At 49.8% G+C, this 14065-nt stretch overlaps 14 non-coding genes across 14 annotated transcripts; 7 read left to right on the top strand and 7 right to left on the bottom strand.

The window, feature by feature from the left end:
- Positions 1–883: 883 nt before the first annotated feature.
- Positions 884–967, bottom strand: Trnal-uaa (transfer RNA leucine (anticodon UAA)). The gene has a single exon. It is a non-coding gene; the product is annotated as a tRNA-Leu (tRNA).
- Positions 968–1638: 671 nt separating this feature from the next.
- Positions 1639–1710, top strand: Trnag-ccc (transfer RNA glycine (anticodon CCC)). The gene has a single exon. It is a non-coding gene; the product is annotated as a tRNA-Gly (tRNA).
- A 1124-nt stretch (positions 1711–2834) lies between these two features.
- Positions 2835–2918, bottom strand: Trnal-uaa (transfer RNA leucine (anticodon UAA)). Its single transcript has one exon. It is a non-coding gene; the product is annotated as a tRNA-Leu (tRNA).
- A 672-nt stretch (positions 2919–3590) lies between these two features.
- Trnag-ccc (transfer RNA glycine (anticodon CCC)) lies at positions 3591–3662 on the top strand. Its single transcript has one exon. It is a non-coding gene; the product is annotated as a tRNA-Gly (tRNA).
- Positions 3663–4786: 1124 nt separating this feature from the next.
- Positions 4787–4870, bottom strand: Trnal-uaa (transfer RNA leucine (anticodon UAA)). Its single transcript has one exon. It is a non-coding gene; the product is annotated as a tRNA-Leu (tRNA).
- A 672-nt stretch (positions 4871–5542) lies between these two features.
- On the top strand, positions 5543–5614 carry Trnag-ucc (transfer RNA glycine (anticodon UCC)). The gene has a single exon. It is a non-coding gene; the product is annotated as a tRNA-Gly (tRNA).
- A 1124-nt stretch (positions 5615–6738) lies between these two features.
- Positions 6739–6822, bottom strand: Trnal-uaa (transfer RNA leucine (anticodon UAA)). Its single transcript has one exon. It is a non-coding gene; the product is annotated as a tRNA-Leu (tRNA).
- Positions 6823–7494: 672 nt separating this feature from the next.
- On the top strand, positions 7495–7566 carry Trnag-ucc (transfer RNA glycine (anticodon UCC)). Its single transcript has one exon. It is a non-coding gene; the product is annotated as a tRNA-Gly (tRNA).
- A 1124-nt stretch (positions 7567–8690) lies between these two features.
- On the bottom strand, positions 8691–8774 carry Trnal-uaa (transfer RNA leucine (anticodon UAA)). The gene has a single exon. It is a non-coding gene; the product is annotated as a tRNA-Leu (tRNA).
- A 671-nt stretch (positions 8775–9445) lies between these two features.
- Positions 9446–9517, top strand: Trnag-ccc (transfer RNA glycine (anticodon CCC)). Its single transcript has one exon. It is a non-coding gene; the product is annotated as a tRNA-Gly (tRNA).
- Positions 9518–10641: 1124 nt separating this feature from the next.
- Trnal-uaa (transfer RNA leucine (anticodon UAA)) lies at positions 10642–10725 on the bottom strand. The gene has a single exon. It is a non-coding gene; the product is annotated as a tRNA-Leu (tRNA).
- Positions 10726–11397: 672 nt separating this feature from the next.
- Positions 11398–11469, top strand: Trnag-ccc (transfer RNA glycine (anticodon CCC)). The gene has a single exon. It is a non-coding gene; the product is annotated as a tRNA-Gly (tRNA).
- Positions 11470–12593: 1124 nt separating this feature from the next.
- On the bottom strand, positions 12594–12677 carry Trnal-uaa (transfer RNA leucine (anticodon UAA)). The gene has a single exon. It is a non-coding gene; the product is annotated as a tRNA-Leu (tRNA).
- A 673-nt stretch (positions 12678–13350) lies between these two features.
- On the top strand, positions 13351–13422 carry Trnag-ccc (transfer RNA glycine (anticodon CCC)). The gene has a single exon. It is a non-coding gene; the product is annotated as a tRNA-Gly (tRNA).
- The last annotated feature ends 643 nt before the right edge of the window (positions 13423–14065 follow it).

Here is a 14065-nt window from a genome sequence, read left to right as displayed (position 1 = left end):
AGAAACGACTGCGAGAGACCAAAAACCGACAAACATACGACAGAACCTTTCATTTTATTGTGGCCACAGATTCGCGCTTTAGTGCACCGACAGGCAGGAGTGGCGTCAGCGTGCTGGACCGCATCATTATCGCTAAGCAGCGACGACACCTAAGTAAATAGGCAAAATGAAAGAAGCCAAATGTAGGTAGAGCTCCAAGCTGGTCGCCCAACCAAGTACTAAACACGGCCAACCGCTATTAACTCCAATCAACAGACGAGAACCGCTGCACTCAGCGTGGTATGGCCGTTATCGACAACGCCGCGAAACGTGCAGACGTCTTGCTTCTTGTGCACATCACTTGGTATTTACCTGGCAGTGTCTCGCTGGAGGAAGCACTGTCTTTTATGAGAGAAAAATGAAATGGCACTTAGTGCTATCGAATACATGGTCTTTGTGTTCACAGCACGACGCTCTAACGTACTGAGCTGAGGAGCGATGCAATTCGGCCACGTCACCAGTCCAATACCCGGTCCACCGGCTCATCCACCTTCATTACTGCCCTGCCAGACATTTAACCACGTATCTGTTTTCGTTGACTTTTGCTTTCTTGATGCTTGGACCCAAAAAGCACAACACAAAGAAAACGTAAGCGCCGTGAGACTAGCCAAGACTCAGCAAACAAAAGTATGTTCGGCTACCAGGAATCGAATCCGGGCTGCCTGGCTGAAAGCCATGCCTCCTAACAGCTTTCCGTTCCTTCTGACGGCCAGACAATCAGACGTGCAGGGCAAGCGCCATAATCACTGCCGTCACTGATAATATCTCTTCAACCTGTTTGCGCGAAATTTACTTCCTTTCCCGCACGAAGGAAACGGGTAGGTTTGGAATATTTAAAATTCATTGTCAGATGTGGGGTTCGAACCCACGCTCCCTTTCGGGAACCAGAGCTTAAATCTGGCGCCTTAGACCGCTCGGCCAATCTGACGTGCGAGCGGAAACACACTGCTGCCATCGTTTCTATAAACATCTCCAGGGCCTGACTGCGAAATTTGCTTGTTTTTTTTGTGTGAAGGAAATACGTTTTTTTAGAGTATTTAAAACGAGTTGTGAGATGTGAGGTAACACCCCACCCTCACTGTCGACACCCGGAACTTAAATATGGTGCCTGGCACCGTTGTTTTCCGACGCCTTCGGCCTTAAGTGGAACGAGCAGAACTCTAACTATCAATTTTCACATTGGCGCGGAGAAAACAACGAACGACAATAAAAGTCCGTTCCCTAGCAACGGCTACGCTGTGTATTTCGCCCTCAGGGGAAGCTAATGATATGCTCCAGGCGAGGATCAAACTAACCAACTTAACATTGTGATACTTAGGCGCTTTCTACTTCTGGACTGGCACAATTATGCTCAATCGTCTCTGGATCGTCTGTACGTACGTCACATTAGATATTTCTTATATCATGCGGCTGTAAATTAAAGGGCAGTTTTCCAACGGCTGTCAGTTGTGCTTCTATTTACGCTAGCAGCACCTACACACTGCGTTCAGATGTGCCAACCTCTGCCCTGGCGTTGAACGCCTACAGCGCCTTCGCCTTCGGCCTCTGGTGGCAGGAGGGTAGCCGATACATCGCGGCGTGAATGACTCGGCACGCAAGGCGGTGGTGGTGTAACGGTCAGCATGGTTGCTTCCCAAGCAGTTGATCCGGGTTCGATTCCCGGCCACCGCACGAAACGTACATTTTTCTTCTAGGGCTATTCCAAGTAACGTAACGCGATCCTCGAAACAGAACCGTCGTGGTACGAATAGTTTTCCTTCGCCCCACGTCTCACTCCGTGTCGCCATTGCGGTAGTCGCCGGATTTCGATTCACAGCATCGTGTGTCTCCATGTGTCGACTTGTCTCGACTTTGCTCGGCTGACGCGAGAGCTGACGCTTGGAAATGGGCATATATGTAGAGGGCAGGCGGGAGAAACGACTGCGAGAGACCAAAAACCGACAAACATACGACAGAACCTTTCATTTTATTGTGGCCACAGATTCGCGCTTTAGTGCACCGACAGGCAGGAGTGGCGTCAGCGTGCTGGACCGCATCATTATCGCTAAGCAGCGACGACACCTAAGTAAATAGGCAAAATGAAAGAAGCCAAATGTAGGTAGAGCTCCAAGCTGGTCGCCCATCCAAGTACTAAACACGGCCAACCGCTATTAACTCCAATCAACAGACGAGAACCGCTGCACTCAGCGTGGTATGGCCGTTATCGACAACGCCGCGAAACGTGCAGACGTCTTGCTTCTTGTGCACATCACTTGGTATTTACCTGGCAGTGTCTCGCTGGAGGAAGCACTGTCTTTTATGAGAGAAAAATGAAATGGCACTTAGTGCTATCGAATACATGGCCTTTGTGTTCACAGCACGACGCTCTAACGTACTGAGCTGAGGAGCGATGCAATTCGGCCACGTCACCAGTCCAATACCCGGTCCACCGGCTCATCCACCTTCATTACTGCCCTGCCAGACATTTAACCACGTATCTGTTTTCGTTGACTTTTGCTTTCTTGATGCTTGGACCCAAAAAGCACAACACAAAGAAAACGTAAGCGCCGTGAGACTAGCCAAGACTCAGCAAACAAAAGTATGTTCGGCTACCAGGAATCGAATCCGGGCTGCCTGGCTGAAAGCCATGCCTCCTAACAGCTTTCCGTTCCTTCTGACGGCCAGACAATCAGACGTGCAGGGCAAGCGCCATAATCACTGCCGTCACTGATAATATCTCTTCAACCTGTTTGCGCGAAATTTACTTCCTTCCCCGCACGAAGGAAACGGGTAGGTTTGGAATATTTAAAATTCATTGTCAGATGTGGGGTTCGAACCCACGCTCCCTTTCGGGAACCAGAGCTTAAATCTGGCGCCTTAGACCGCTCGGCCAATCTGACGTGCGAGCGGAAACACACTGCTGCCATCGTTTCTATAAACATCTCCAGGGCCTGACTGCGAAATTTGCTTGTTTTTTTTTGTGTGAAGGAAATACGTTTTTTTAGAGTATTTAAAACGAGTTGTGAGATGTGAGGTAACACCCCACCCTCACTGTCGGCACCCGGAACTTAAATATGGTGCCTGGCACCGTTGTTTTCCGACGCCTTCGGCCTTAAGTGGAACGAGCAGAACTCTAACTATCAATTTTCACATTGGCGTGGAGAAAACAACGAACGACAATAAAAGTCCGTTCCCTAGCAACGGCTATGCTGTGTATTTCGCCCTCAGGGGAAGCTAATGATATGCTCCAGGCGAGGATCAAACTAACCAACTTAACATTGTGATACTTAGGCGCTTTCTACTTCTGGACTGGCACAATTATGCTCAATCGTCTCTGGATCGTCTGTACGTACGTCACATTAGATATTTCTTATATCATGCGGCTGTAAATTAAAGGGCAGTTTTCCAACGGCTGTCAGTTGTGCTTCTATTTACGCTAGCAGCACCTACACACTGCGTTCAGATGTGCCAACCTCTGCCCTGGCGTTGAACGCCTACAGCGCCTTCGCCTTCGGCCTCTGGTGGCAGGAGGGTAGCCGATACATCGCGGCGTGAATGACTCGGCACGCAAGGCGGTGGTGGTGTAACGGTCAGCATGGTTGCTTCCCAAGCAGTTGATCCGGGTTCGATTCCCGGCCACTGCACGAAACGTACATTTTTCTTCTAGGGCTATTCCAAGTAACGTAACGCGATCCTCGAAACAGAACCGTCGTGGTACGAATAGTTTTCCTTCGCCCCACGTCTCACTCCGTGTCGCCATTGCGGTAGTCGCCGGATTTCGATTCACAGCATCGTGTGTCTCCATGTGTCGACTTGTCTCGACTTTGCTCGGCTGACGCGAGAGCTGACGCTTGGAAATGGGCATATATGTAGAGGGCAGGCGGGAGAAACGACTGCGAGAGACCAAAAACCGACAAACATACGACAGAACCTTTCATTTTATTGTGGCCACAGATTCGCGCTTTAGTGCACCGACAGGCAGGAGTGGCGTCAGCGTGCTGGACCGCATCATTATCGCTAAGCAGCGACGACACCTAAGTAAATAGGCAAAATGAAAGAAGCCAAATGTAGGTAGAGCTCCAAGCTGGTCGCCCATCCAAGTACTAAACACGGCCAACCGCTATTAACTCCAATCAACAGACGAGAACCGCTGCACTCAGCGTGGTATGGCCGTTATCGACAACGCCGCGAAACGTGCAGACGTCTTGCTTCTTGTGCACATCACTTGGTATTTACCTGGCAGTGTCTCGCTGGAGGAAGCACTGTCTTTTATGAGAGAAAAATGAAATGGCACTTAGTGCTATCGAATACATGGCCTTTGTGTTCACAGCACGACGCTCTAACGTACTGAGCTGAGGAGCGATGCAATTCGGCCACGTCACCAGTCCAATACCCGGTCCACCGGCTCATCCACCTTCATTACTGCCCTGCCAGACATTTAACCACGTATCTGTTTTCGTTGACTTTTGCTTTCTTGATGCTTGGACCCAAAAAGCACAACACAAAGAAAACGTAAGCGCCGTGAGACTAGCTAAGACTCAGCAAACAAAAGTATGTTCGGCTACCAGGAATCGAATCCGGGCTGCCTGGCTGAAAGCCATGCCTCCTAACAGCTTTCCGTTCCTTCTGACGGCCAGACAATCAGACGTGCAGGGCAAGCGCCATAATCACTGCCGTCACTGATAATATCTCTTCAACCTGTTTGCGCGAAATTTACTTCCTTTCCCGCACGAAGGAAACGGGTAGGTTTGGAATATTTAAAATTCATTGTCAGATGTGGGGTTCGAACCCACGCTCCCTTTCGGGAACCAGAGCTTAAATCTGGCGCCTTAGACCGCTCGGCCAATCTGACGTGCGAGCGGAAACACACTGCTGCCATCGTTTCTATAAACATCTCCAGGGCCTGACTGCGAAATTTGCTTGTTTTTTTTTGTGTGAAGGAAATACGTTTTTTTAGAGTATTTAAAACGAGTTGTGAGATGTGAGGTAACACCCCACCCTCACTGTCGGCACCCGGAACTTAAATATGGTGCCTGGCACCGTTGTTTTCCGACGCCTTCGGCCTTAAGTGGAACGAGCAGAACTCTAACTATCAATTTTCACATTGGCGTGGAGAAAACAACGAACGACAATAAAAGTCCGTTCCCTAGCAACGGCTAAACTGTGTATTTCGCCCTCAGGGGAAGCTAATGATATGCTCCAGGCGAGGATCAAACTAACCAACTTAACATTGTGATACTTAGGCGCTTTCTACTTCTGGACTGGCACAATTATGCTCAATCGTCGCTGGATCGTCTGTACGTACGTCACATTAGATATTTCTTATATCATGCGGCTGTAAATTAAAGGGCAGTTTTCCAACGGCTGTCAGTTGTGCTTCTATTTACGCTAGCAGCACCTACACACTGCGTTCAGATGTGCCAACCTCTGCCCTGGCGTTGAACGCCTACAGCGCCTTCGCCTTCGGCCTCTGGTGGCAGGAGGGTAGCCGATACATCGCGGCGTGAATGACTCGGCACGCAAGGCGGTGCTGGTGTAACGGTCAGCATGGTTGCTTTCCAAGCAGTTGATCCGGGTTCGATTCCCGGCCACTGCACGAAACGTACATTTTTCTTCTAGGGCTATTCCAAGTAACGTAACGCGATCCTCGAAACAGAACCGTCGTGGTACGAATAGTTTTCCTTCGCCCCACGTCTCACTCCGTGTCGCCATTGCGGTAGTCGCCGGATTTCGATTCACAGCATCGTGTGTCTCCATGTGTCGACTTGTCTCGACTTTGCTCGGCTGACGCGAGAGCTGACGCTTGGAAATGGGCATATATGTAGAGGGCAGGCGGGAGAAACGACTGCGAGAGACCAAAAACCGACAAACATACGACAGAACCTTTCATTTTATTGTGGCCACAGATTCGCGCTTTAGTGCACCGACAGGCAGGAGTGGCGTCAGCGTGCTGGACCGCATCATTATCGCTAAGCAGCGACGACACCTAAGTAAATAGGCAAAATGAAAGAAGCCAAATGTAGGTAGAGCTCCAAGCTGGTCGCCCAACCAAGTACTAAACACGGCCAACCGCTATTAACTCCAATCAACAGACGAGAACCGCTGCACTCAGCGTGGTATGGCCGTTATCGACAACGCCGCGAAACGTGCAGACGTCTTGCTTCTTGTGCACATCACTTGGTATTTACCTGGCAGTGTCTCGCTGGAGGAAGCACTGTCTTTTATGAGAGAAAAATGAAATGGCACTTAGTGCTATCGAATACATGGCCTTTGTGTTCACAGCACGACGCTCTAACGTACTGAGCTGAGGAGCGATGCAATTCGGCCACGTCACCAGTCCAATACCCGGTCCACCGGCTCATCCACCTTCATTACTGCCCTGCCAGACATTTAACCACGTATCTGTTTTCGTTGACTTTTGCTTTCTTGATGCTTGGACCCAAAAAGCACAACACAAAGAAAACGTAAGCGCCGTGAGACTAGCTAAGACTCAGCAAACAAAAGTATGTTCGGCTACCAGGAATCGAATCCGGGCTGCCTGGCTGAAAGCCATGCCTCCTAACAGCTTTCCGTTCCTTCTGACGGCCAGACAATCAGACGTGCAGGGCAAGCGCCATAATCACTGCCGTCACTGATAATATCTCTTCAACCTGTTTGCGCGAAATTTACTTCCTTTCCCGCACGAAGGAAACGGGTAGGTTTGGAATATTTAAAATTCATTGTCAGATGTGGGGTTCGAACCCACGCTCCCTTTCGGGAACCAGAGCTTAAATCTGGCGCCTTAGACCGCTCGGCCAATCTGACGTGCGAGCGGAAACACACTGCTGCCATCGTTTCTATAAACATCTCCAGGGCCTGACTGCGAAATTTGCTTGTTTTTTTTTGTGTGAAGGAAATACGTTTTTTTAGAGTATTTAAAACGAGTTGTGAGATGTGAGGTAACACCCCACCCTCACTGTCGGCACCCGGAACTTAAATATGGTGCCTGGCACCGTTGTTTTCCGACGCCTTCGGCCTTAAGTGGAACGAGCAGAACTCTAACTATCAATTTTCACATTGGCGTGGAGAAAACAACGAACGACAATAAAAGTCCGTTCCCTAGCAACGGCTAAACTGTGTATTTCGCCCTCAGGGGAAGCTAATGATATGCTCCAGGCGAGGATCAAACTAACCAACTTAACATTGTGATACTTAGGCGCTTTCTACTTCTGGACTGGCACAATTATGCTCAATCGTCGCTGGATCGTCTGTACGTACGTCACATTAGATATTTCTTATATCATGCGGCTGTAAATTAAAGGGCAGTTTTCCAACGGCTGTCAGTTGTGCTTCTATTTACGCTAGCAGCACCTACACACTGCGTTCAGATGTGCCAACCTCTGCCCTGGCGTTGAACGCCTACAGCGCCTTCGCCTTCGGCCTCTGGTGGCAGGAGGGTAGCCGATACATCGCGGCGTGAATGACTCGTCACGCAAGGCGGTGCTGGTGTAACGGTCAGCATGGTTGCTTTCCAAGCAGTTGATCCGGGTTCGATTCCCGGCCACCGCACGAAACGTACATTTTTCTTCTAGGGCTATTCCAAGTAACGTAACGCGATCCTCGAAACAGAACCGTCGTGGTACGAATAGTTTTCCTTCGCCCCACGTCTCACTCCGTGTCGCCATTGCGGTAGTCGCCGGATTTCGATTCACAGCATCGTGTGTCTCCATGTGTCGACTTGTCTCGACTTTGCTCGGCTGACGCGAGAGCTGACGCTTGGAAATGGGCATATATGTAGAGGGCAGGCGGGAGAAACGACTGCGAGAGACCAAAAACCGACAAACATACGACAGAACCTTTCATTTTATTGTGGCCACAGATTCGCGCTTTAGTGCACCGACAGGCAGGAGTGGCGTCAGCGTGCTGGACCGCATCATTATCGCTAAGCAGCGACGACACCTAAGTAAATAGGCAAAATGAAAGAAGCCAAATGTAGGTAGAGCTCCAAGCTGGTCGCCCAACCAAGTACTAAACACGGCCAACCGCTATTAACTCCAATCAACAGACGAGAACCGCTGCACTCAGCGTGGTATGGCCGTTATCGACAACGCCGCGAAACGTGCAGACGTCTTGCTTCTTGTGCACATCACTTGGTATTTACCTGGCAGTGTCTCGCTGGAGGAAGCACTGTCTTTTATGAGAGAAAAATGAAATGGCACTTAGTGCTATCGAATACATGGCCTTTGTGTTCACAGCACGACGCTCTAACGTACTGAGCTGAGGAGCGATGCAATTCGGCCACGTCACCAGTCCAATACCCGGTCCACTGGCTCATCCACCTTCATTACTGCCCTGCCAGACATTTAACCACGTATCTGTTTTCGTTGACTTTTGCTTTCTTGATGCTTGGACCCAAAAAGCACAACACAAAGAAAACGTAAGCGCCGTGAGACTAGCCAAGACTCAGCAAACAAAAGTATGTTCGGCTACCAGGAATCGAATCCGGGCTGCCTGGCTGAAAGCCATGCCTCCTAACAGCTTTCCGTTCCTTCTGACGGCCAGACAATCAGACGTGCAGGGCAAGCGCCATAATCACTGCCGTCACTGATAATATCTCTTCAACCTGTTTGCGCGAAATTTACTTCCTTTCCCGCACGAAGGAAACGGGTAGGTTTGGAATATTTAAAATTCATTGTCAGATGTGGGGTTCGAACCCACGCTCCCTTTCGGGAACCAGAGCTTAAATCTGGCGCCTTAGACCGCTCGGCCAATCTGACGTGCGAGCGGAAACACACTGCTGCCATCGTTTCTATAAACATCTCCAGGGCCTGACTGCGAAATTTGCTTGTTTTTTTTGTGTGAAGGAAATACGTTTTTTTAGAGTATTTAAAACGAGTTGTGAGATGTGAGGTAACACCCCACCCTCACTGTCGACACCCGGAACTTAAATATGGTGCCTGGCACCGTTGTTTTCCGACGCCTTCGGCCTTAAGTGGAACGAGCAGAACTCTAACTATCAATTTTCACATTGGCGCGGAGAAAACAACGAACGACAATAAAAGTCCGTTCCCTAGCAACGGCTACGCTGTGTATTTCGCCCTCAGGGGAAGCTAATGATATGCTCCAGGCGAGGATCAAACTAACCAACTTAACATTGTGATACTTAGGCGCTTTCTACTTCTGGACTGGCACAATTATGCTCAATCGTCTCTGGATCGTCTGTACGTACGTCACATTAGATATTTCTTATATCATGCGGCTGTAAATTAAAGGGCAGTTTTCCAACGGCTGTCAGTTGTGCTTCTATTTACGCTAGCAGCACCTACACACTGCGTTCAGATGTGCCAACCTCTGCCCTGGCGTTGAACGCCTACAGCGCCTTCGCCTTCGGCCTCTGGTGGCAGGAGGGTAGCCGATACATCGCGGCGTGAATGACTCGGCACGCAAGGCGGTGGTGGTGTAACGGTCAGCATGGTTGCTTCCCAAGCAGTTGATCCGGGTTCGATTCCCGGCCACCGCACGAAACGTACATTTTTCTTCTAGGGCTATTCCAAGTAACGTAACGCGATCCTCGAAACAGAACCGTCGTGGTACGAATAGTTTTCCTTCGCCCCACGTCTCACTCCGTGTCGCCATTGCGGTAGTCGCCGGATTTCGATTCACAGCATCGTGTGTCTCCATGTGTCGACTTGTCTCGACTTTGCTCGGCTGACGCGAGAGCTGACGCTTGGAAATGGGCATATATGTAGAGGGCAGGCGGGAGAAACGACTGCGAGAGACCAAAAACCGACAAACATACGACAGAACCTTTCATTTTATTGTGGCCACAGATTCGCGCTTTAGTGCACCGACAGGCAGGAGTGGCGTCAGCGTGCTGGACCGCATCATTATCGCTAAGCAGCGACGACACCTAAGTAAATAGGCAAAATGAAAGAAGCCAAATGTAGGTAGAGCTCCAAGCTGGTCGCCCATCCAAGTACTAAACACGGCCAACCGCTATTAACTCCAATCAACAGACGAGAACCGCTGCACTCAGCGTGGTATGGCCGTTATCGACAACGCCGCGAAACGTGCAGACGTCTTGCTTCTTGTGCACATCACTTGGTATTTACCTGGCAGTGTCTCGCTGGAGGAAGCACTGTCTTTTATGAGAGAAAAATGAAATGGCACTTAGTGCTATCGAATACATGGCCTTTGTGTTCACAGCACGACGCTCTAACGTACTGAGCTGAGGAGCGATGCAATTCGGCCACGTCACCAGTCCAATACCCGGTCCACCGGCTCATCCACCTTCATTACTGCCCTGCCAGACATTTAACCACGTATCTGTTTTCGTTGACTTTTGCTTTCTTGATGCTTGGACCCAAAAAGCACAACACAAAGAAAACGTAAGCGCCGTGAGACTAGCCAAGACTCAGCAAACAAAAGTATGTTCGGCTACCAGGAATCGAATCCGGGCTGCCTGGCTGAAAGCCATGCCTCCTAACAGCTTTCCGTTCCTTCTGACGGCCAGACAATCAGACGTGCAGGGCAAGCGCCATAATCACTGCCGTCACTGATAATATCTCTTCAACCTGTTTGCGCGAAATTTACTTCCTTTCCCGCACGAAGGAAACGGGTAGGTTCGGAATATTTAAAATTCATTGTCAGATGTGGGGTTCGAACCCACGCTCCCTTTCGGGAACCAGAGCTTAAATCTGGCGCCTTAGACCGCTCGGCCAATCTGACGTGCGAGCGGAAACACACTGCTGCCATCGTTTCTATAAACATCTCCAGGGCCTGACTGCGAAATTTGCTTGTTTTTTTTTGTGTGAAGGAAATACGTTTTTTTAGAGTATTTAAAACGAGTTGTGAGATGTGAGGTAACACCCCACCCTCACTGTCGGCACCCGGAACTTAAATATGGTGCCTGGCACCGTTGTTTTCCGACGCCTTCGGCCTTAAGTGGAACGAGCAGAACTCTAACTATCAATTTTCACATTGGCGTGGAGAAAACAACGAACGACAATAAAAGTCCGTTCCCTAGCAACGGCTAAACTGTGTATTTCGCCCTCAGGGGAAGCTAATGATATGCTCCAGGCGAGGATCAAACTAACCAACTTAACATTGTGATACTTAGGCGCTTTCTACTTCTGGACTGGCACAATTATGCTCAATCGTCTCTGGATCGTCTGTACGTACGTCACATTAGATATTTCTTATATCATGCGGCTGTAAATTAAAGGGCAGTTTTCCAACGGCTGTCAGTTGTGCATCTATTTACGCTAGCAGCACCTACACACTGCGTTCAGATGTGCCAACCTCTGCCCTGGCGTTGAACGCCTACAGCGCCTTCGCCTTCGGCCTCTGGTGGCAGGAGGGTAGCCGATACATCGCGGCGTGAATGACTCGGCACGCAAGGCGGTGGTGGTGTAACGGTCAGCATGGTTGCTTCCCAAGCAGTTGATCCGGGTTCGATTCCCGGCCACCGCACGAAACGTACATTTTTCTTCTAGGGTTATTCCAAGTAACGTAACGCGATCCTCGAAACAGAACCGTCGTGGTACGAATAGTTTTCCTTCGCCCCACGTCTCACTCCGCGTCGCCATTGCGGTAGTCGCCGGATTTCGATTCACAGCATCGTGTGTCTCCATGTGTCGACTTGTCTCGACTTTGCTCGGCTGACGCGAGAGCTGACGCTTGCAAATGGGCATATATGTAGAGGGCAGGCGGGAGAAACGACTGCGAGAGACCAAAAACCGACAAACATACGACAGAACCTTTCATTTTATTGTGGCCACAGATTCGCGCTTTAGTGCACCGACAGGCAGGAGTGGCGTCAGCGTGCTGGACCGCATCATTATCGCTAAGCAGCGACGACACCTAAGTAAATAGGCAAAATGAAAGAAGCCAAATGTAGGTAGAGCTCCAAGCTGGTCGCCCATCCAAGTACTAAACACGGCCAACCGCTATTAACTCCAATCAACAGACGAGAACCGCTGCACTCAGCGTGGTATGGCCGTTATCGACAACGCCGCGAAACGTGCAGACGTCTTGCTTCTTGTGCACATCACTTGGTATTTACCTGGCAGTGTCTCGCTGGAGGAAGCACTGTCTTTTATGAGAGAAAAATGAAATGGCACTTAGTGCTATCGAATACATGGCCTTTGTGTTCACAGCACGACGCTCTAACGTACTGAGCTGAGGAGCGATGCAATTCGGCTACGTCACCAGTCCAATACCCGGTCCACCGGCTCATCCACCTTCATTACTGCCCTGCCAGACATTTAACCACGTATCTGTTTTCGTTGACTTTTGCTTTCTTGATGCTTGGACCCAAAAAGCACAACACAAAGAAAACGTAAGCGCCGTGAGACTAGCCAAGACTCAGCAAACAAAAGTATGTTCGGCTACCAGGAATCGAATCCGGGCTGCCTGGCTGAAAGCCATGCCTCCTAACAGCTTTCCGTTCCTTCTGACGGCCAGACAATCAGACGTGCAGGGCAAGCGCCATAATCACTGCCGTCACTGATAATATCTCTTCAACCTGTTTGCGCGAAATTTACTTCCTTTCCCGCACGAAGGAAACGGGTAGGTTTGGAATATTTAAAATTCATTGTCAGATGTGGGGTTCCAACCCACGCTCCCTTTCGGGAACCAGAGCTTAAATCTGGCGCCTTAGACCGCTCGGCCAATCTGACGTGCGAGCGGAAACACACTGCTGCCATCGTTTCTATAAACATCTCCAGGGCCTGACTGCGAAATTTGCTTGTTTTTTTTTTGTGTGAAGGAAATACATTTTTTTAGAGTATTTAAAACGAGTTGTGAGATGTGAGGTAACACCCCACCCTCACTGTCGGCACCCGGAACTTAAATGTGGTGCCTGGCACCGTTGTTTTCCGACGCCTTCGGCCTTAAGTGGAACGAGCAGAACTCTAACTATCAATTTTCACATTGGCGTGGAGAAAACAACGAACGACAATAAAAGTCCGTTCCCTAGCAACGGCTACGCTGTGTATTTCGCCCTCAGGGGAAGCTAATGATATGCTCCAGGCGAGGATCAAACTAACCAACTTAACATTGTGATACTTAGGCGCTTTCTACTTCTGGACTGGCACAATTATGCTCAATCGTCTCTGGATCGTCTGTACGTACGTCACATTAGATATTTCTTATATCATGCTGCTGTAAATTAAAGGGCAGTTTTCCAACGGCTGTCAGTTGTGCTTCTATTTACGCTAGCAGCACCTACACACTGCGTTCAGATGTGCCAACCTCTGCCCTGGCGTTGAACGCCTACAGCGCCTTCGCCTTCGGCCTCTGGTGGCAGGAGGGTAGCCGATACATCGCGACGTGAATGACTCGGCACGCAAGGCGGTGGTGGTGTAACGGTCAGCATGGTTGCTTCCCAAGCAGTTGATCCGGGTTCGATTCCCGGCCACCGCACGAAACGTACATTTTTCTTCTAGGGCTATTCCAAGTAACGTAACGCGATCCTCGAAACAGAACCGTCGTGGTACGAATAGTTTTCCTTCGCCCCACGTCTCACTCCGTGTCGCCATTGCGGTAGTCGCCGGATTTCGATTCACAGCATCGTGTGTCTCCATGTGTCGACTTGTCTCGACTTTGCTCGGCTGACGCGAGAGCTGACGCTTGGAAATGGGCATATATGTAGAGGGCAGGCGGGAGAAACGACTGCGAGAGACCAAAAACCGACAAACATACGACAGAACCTTTCATTTTATTGTGGCCACAGATTCGCGCTTTAGTGCACCGACAGGCAGGAGTGGCGTCAGCGTGCTGGACCGCATCATTATCGCTAAGCAGCGACGACACCTAAGTAAATAGGCAAAATGAAAGAAGCCAAATGTAGGTAGAGCTCCAAGCTGGTCGCCCATCCAAGTACTAAACACGGCCAACCGCTATTAACTCCAATCAACAGACGAGAACCGCTGCACTCAGCGTGGTATGGCCGTTATCGACAACGCCGCGAAACGTGCAGACGTCTTGCTTCTTGTGCACATCACTTGGTATTTACCTGGCAGTGTCTCGCTGGAGGAAGCACTGTCTTTTATGAGAGAAAAATGAA

Source organism: Schistocerca gregaria, chromosome 2, assembly GCF_023897955.1.
Source record: "Schistocerca gregaria isolate iqSchGreg1 chromosome 2, iqSchGreg1.2, whole genome shotgun sequence".
Lineage (NCBI taxonomy): Eukaryota > Metazoa > Arthropoda > Insecta > Orthoptera > Acrididae > Schistocerca > Schistocerca gregaria.
The sequence above is the reverse complement of the archived record's forward strand: the minus strand, read 5'-3'. Positions and strand labels throughout refer to the sequence as shown.